Below are 6,000 nucleotides of genomic sequence, written 5' to 3' on the forward strand. Positions count from 1 at the left end.
ATGTATTCTTGATAAAATCTGATCACAATCTTCATATTTGCCTATATTTGTGTACAATTATATATTTGTCAAGAGGCAACTAATTCCCCTCATTCATCCATTCATAAAGTGTTTGGTTTATATTTCAATTTAAATTATAACACCACAGTCTAATACAGAACATCTCATTTTACATTTACATTATATTTTACAATATATGTGATTATCACAATCATACTTATATCATCGTATCATATTTACTTATTGTAGTATGTTGTTACATTGTTTTATGGATATTTTCAAACAGAAACTTTCTGGGCATATGCAACTTTCATAAACATTTGTTTCTTCTTCTGCTTTTCCTGCTATTAGTATTATTTCCTCAAAGAATATTGTAGAAAGTAGACCTATTCAGAAGTCAGCCTATAACTATGAAATTAACTGAATTGGAACTCAGTAAATCCAAAGACATTTTTAGGCAAGAACTAAATATCCAAAACTTTGTTCTCCCATAACCTTAAGGACAAATGTTTTCCTTTCCTTTTTATCAGCACGGTGGTATGAAAGTTTCAGTTTTTCATTTTGGAGATAAAATAATGTCAGAGGAGTCCTTTTACCCAGCTGGCTGATTCTGTGCTCAACTGATAATCCACTGCGGAATGGCCCTCACCACAAGATTATCTCTGGGGTATATGTGTCAAGAAGTCTAGATGGTATCTGTCAGCCTCTGTTTCGCTATTTGCTTTCGACTGCCATTGAAACGGGGAGGGGGGCCAGGTATTTGGGAGTAGAAGTTTAAGTACAGGAGAGATTGTAAAAAGGGAGTTTTGGTTTCACCGTCTACCATGCATGCTGGAGATTAGTGCTTGGTGTCAGTCAAGACCAACCATCCTGCATACCAACCTGATGATGCTCCTTGAAGATGGAACTCACATGACACCTAAGGGATTTGCAGATTGGACACTGAGATGAGGGTTACCGGGGGGGGGGGGGTGTCACATATTGATATGTATGATTTCGCGCGCTTTTGCCTCAGATCTTGCTTTGTTTAGCTGCTATCTTTTCATAACCAGTAAAAGTACTCTTAATTCTGCAAAATGGAGTTAAGTGGTTTCTTTCTTGGTTGCTGAGGGAGGCTGGCTTGACATTAAGCAAGATCTCACTTTCACACTCATCCCGGAGCTAACACCTTTTGAGGGGAGTGTAAATAAAACCAAAACCTTCAAAGGAATGTCTTACCCAGGCAGCGACCAGGAGGACGACATGTGGGGGGGGGTTGCATCCTTGTGTCCCTTGGAGATGGAATGGATGGCAGATCTGAATTTGGAGGAATAATCCATCCGCCCCAGGTGGTCGTTGGGAGTGGGACAGAAGTATGACTCTGAGGAAATTCCATCTGCTTGGCAGGACACCGACGAGGAGAACCTTATGATGTCCCAGGCTATGAAACTCTTTCAAGAGGCTTGGGAGAGGCGATGTTTACGCAAGAGCGGTCCCGAAAGAGAAGCTGATCTCCCAGACCTAGAAGAGAGAACTGCAATAGCCCTGTTCCTTCAAAGGGGGCCCTGGGGGCAGACAGTGGAGCTCATCAGGATGGGGAAGCCCCGGCAGCAGCAGCAGCAATGAGAGCCCTTCCAAGAGGAGGAGGGCCCCCCCACAGACGCCAGATGGCAAAAGTTCCTCCGGTTGGTGTGAAATTTGGAGGTAACCCAAAGGAACTAGGATTTTTCCTGGTCCAAGTCTGGAATTTCAAGCAACAGTTCGGACAGAATCTCCCCATAGAAGACGCCAAGGAAAGAGTTGTTACCATGGCGCTGGAGAACATTATGAAATGCCCTGCATAATGATGACCCCCCCCCCCTGCTGAGAGACTATAATAGGTATCAGCCTCTGCTTTGCTGCTTGCTTTTGGCTGCCATTGAAACAGGGAGGGGGAGATAACATGGTATTTGGGAGGGGAAGCTTAAGCACAGGAGTGAATGAAGAAGAGAGTGGTTTTCTCACCATCTACTGCACATGCTGCACATAGTGGAATTGCCGCCAAGGCCAACTGTCCAGCATACCAACCTGATGATGGGTTTTGAAGCTGCAGCCCACATGACACCTATGGGGTGTGCGGATTGGACTGGGGGATGAGGTTACTAGGGGGAGGGAGTTGGGTCACATATTGATATCAATGATTACGTGCGCTTTGCCTCAGATCTTGCTTTGCTTAGCTGCTATCTTTTCATAACCAGTAAAAGTACTCTTAATTCTCCAAAATGAAGTAAGTGGTCTCTTTCTTGGTTGCTGAGGGAGGCGGGCTTGACAGTAGCTATGACAACTTGAACAAAACCCAGCCCCTTTTTTGTGCAGCCACCATTTTGACTTTCAACCCCTTCTCCCCAAATCTACAGACACGCTATATTGAGAGCTGAGGTCACAAAGGATGGACCATGTAGTACCAACATGGATGTTGTAATATTATTGTACTTGCAAACAGTTATTTTGTATTTCAATTTGACTTATTTTTTTCTTTTTACATGATGCTAATGGTTTGATTGATAACTTCTAACATTCCTAAATTTCAAATTTAAAAATGTCTTTGTTTTCCAGGTTAGGATAGGATGGAATATCTGGAATTTGTCTCCTTATAACCTGTCAGTGCTAATTGGTATCTGGTTCATCTTCTATTAACATGACACTGTTTCCTCATTAACATCTTAAATTTTATACCCCTGCTTACATTAGACTTCATGTAGATGGACATGTGTGGTCCAGTGGTGGGTTTTCATTTTTTTAAACTGGTTTACTCATGCAGGCGCTCTCATGTGCGTTTGATGCTTCTGCACATGCACAGAAGCATCCGGGTGGGTGTGCAGAGCCTCCCGCCACTGCCACTGCCGGTTCACCTGATCTGGGCTGATCCGGGAGCAACCCATCTCTGGTGTGGTCTCATGTAATATGTTTAACACCATGTAACTGGTTGTTAGCCAGATCTCCAGCATGGGTTTCTGCAACATGTCTGCTATCCACTGTCATAGAAACAAGGAGGAGACATTTGGGATGGGGAAGCAAGCTGATGTGTAGTAGTCCCATGAAAACTGGCAGGGAGGTTTGTACTCATGGTGCTGCTGAGAGGAATTGCTTATACTCTGTCAAGGCCGACCACCCTGAGATTTCAGATGCGAGAAATATCTGAAGAGGAGCTTTCCTGTAACATCATACTGGACATTGATTGGATTCTCTGTGCTGAACCCTGGTGGGAAGGATTTGGGTTGACTTTCAGTGTGTAACTTTCAGGCACTTTGATTCAGATCTTGCCTCGCTTTTGCTGCTATCATTTCAAACTTAGTAAAAGCACCTCTTCTCTAATTCAATGGAATTGGGGGTTTTCTTTCTTGAGTTTGAATGGAGGTAGGCCTGACACTGGTCTTCTATGCTAAGGAAGGGTTACATTTGTCTTATCCAATCAACTTTTCTCTTGCAATTTCCTTTGATGCATTAACTATAAAAGGGATTGAAAGCTCAAATCCCAAGTTCTTTGAATGAGAAGAATCCTTTTTAATCAGAAAGTTCTGAATACATTAGATGGCCATCTAATGTACTAGATACTACTAGATACTAGACAAATCATTAGATCGTAAGAATATTTCACAGTTGGTTTTAATGCTGTAGATAGAGGCTTTCCACTGGAACAACATAGCTTTTGATGTTTTAGACATTAATGATAATTGTCCTTATGTTGAATAATCAGGTTACTAAGTGAAATTAAGAGAAAACAATTGGATATCTTTGTTGCTAAAGTGGAAGCTGGCAACACAGGCATCAAAACCAATATCATATTACATATTCTTTTGGCCAAATATCAGAAAGAGTACTCATCATTTCAGTTACACAGAAATATTGAGAACTTATTCTTGCTGGAACAATTGAAATGAAAAATATAGTAGACTTCCTGCGGTGACGTCGTGGTGGAGCGGGAGAAGGAATGGTAGAGCCACTAGCTTTGCTCGAGTTTCTGTGGTGAAGATCCTGAAAAAAGGACAAAATTGAACCTGGAGGGATCAACAGGAGAGAGGGGGAGCTTGAGTGATGGTGAGGAGGCAAGCAACTTCCCTACCAGATGAGAGAAACCCCTTAGAAACATCGGAGAAGAAATCAGCATCCATTTTCTGCTGAAAAATAGACAAGAGCAACTTGTGGTTTCCGAAATCAGATTTTAAAAAAATTGAAAGACACTGAAAGAAGAAATATAAATGTAAACTAAATTGTGGTGAGATGAAATATTGATGAACTATATTGAACCATATTGTATTTGGAAGAGAGAGTGTAGATGATATATGAACTATTGGTGATACTTTGAAATTGTTAATGTTATAAATTCACGGACGATATGGTACTTATATTAGAGGAACCATTAAAATCAGGAATTAAATTTATCCAAAAAATAGAGGAATTCGGTAGGGTAGCAGGACTTAAAATTAACAAGAACAAAACAAAGATCATTATGAAGAATTTCACCAAAAAACAAGAACAAGAATTAGAGGAAAACATGGGAATGCAAATAGTAAAAAAGGTAAAATATTTAGGAATTTGGCTGACAGGGAAATGCTCAACAGTTAAGGAAGACAATTATGATAAAATGATTCAGAAAATTAAGAAAGATTTGGAAAATTAAAGGAAACTACAAGTATCATTAATGGGAAGAATTGCCATTGTTAAAATGAATAGCCTACCAAAATTTTTATTTTTATTTCAAGTGGTACCAATTAGCCTAGGGAAAAACTTTTTCATAGATTTAAACAAATTAATTGCACAATTTATTTGGTCAGGAAAAAAACCATGAATTAAATTAAAATTGTCACCTGGTTAAGGGACTGGATCAATCTAAAAAATAGAAGATTACTAACAATAGAAGGTTACAATCTGGAATTGGATTGGTATCAGTGGTGGGTTGCAGATGATATGCCCCGGTATGTGTGTACTGGAGCCTGCCCAGATCCCGTTCCGTTCCGGTACTCTGGAGGGCCCACCTGCCCACCCGAGCTCCTTACCGATCTTTTAAGTCTTCAGTGCTTCTGCACACAGCACATACAGCACCTGCGCGACACTCCACTGAGCAGCTGGAGCTTCACAGAGGCTCACGGAAGTGGTAAGATGCATGCGCGCGTTGTGCGCATCCATGTGGACAACACCGGTTGGAACAGGATCCAGAACCCACCACTGGTTGGCATGCCTTTATCTGGGATGGGAAAGACAAAACCCATAGCTATTTCCAAAAACATTTAATTAGAAAAGTTCTACTTCAAATATGGTTAAAAATCAAAACAAAACGTTACAACAAAATCCCAATCTGGCTATCCGCCATGGAAGCTCTGATATACCCGAATGTATTGGATATAAATAAGATAATAAGATATGAAGACATATTAGATAACCAAGAAAGACTAAAAACTAGGCAAGGGAATAGACATAAGCTGGTGGCCATATTTACAAATACAGACAAGGTATAAAAAAGACAGAGAAAGGGATGGATTTTATAAGGATCCACAAGAACTGGATAAAATTTATACAGGGAACTGAAGAAAAATTGAATTAAAAATATCACTATTTATTAAAATTTAAAATGGAAGAAGGAATGGTGAAAGAAACGATGATAACACATGTGACAAATTTTGGGTATACTATAGAATTAGAAGGATGGGAAAAAATTTGGGAAATAAATTACAAATTAACGATGGCAATGGCATATGAGAGAGAACATGTACAAGATATTCTACAGTTGGGGGATTTGACTTCCGGTCCCTGCAGGCGACGGACGTTTCGTCTGCAGCTTGTCTTCTCGGTGGGCTCCGTTCAGGAGCACAGGGGGCCTTGGAGGGGTCCCCTGCCATAGGGCGGCTTGTTGGAACCCCCCAGACTCGGCAGCAGCTGGGGGGGGGGTTTCCAGCTTCGCCTCAGGAGCCGGGGAGCAGAAGGGGGGGCATGCTTGCCCCTTCGCCGAATGGGTTTCAGGAGGAATAAGTTAATCAAAGGAAG

This window comes from Natrix helvetica, assembly GCF_964273705.1.
Source record: "Natrix helvetica genome assembly, chromosome: 4".
In the NCBI taxonomy this organism is placed as follows: Eukaryota; Metazoa; Chordata; class Lepidosauria; order Squamata; family Natricidae; genus Natrix; species Natrix helvetica.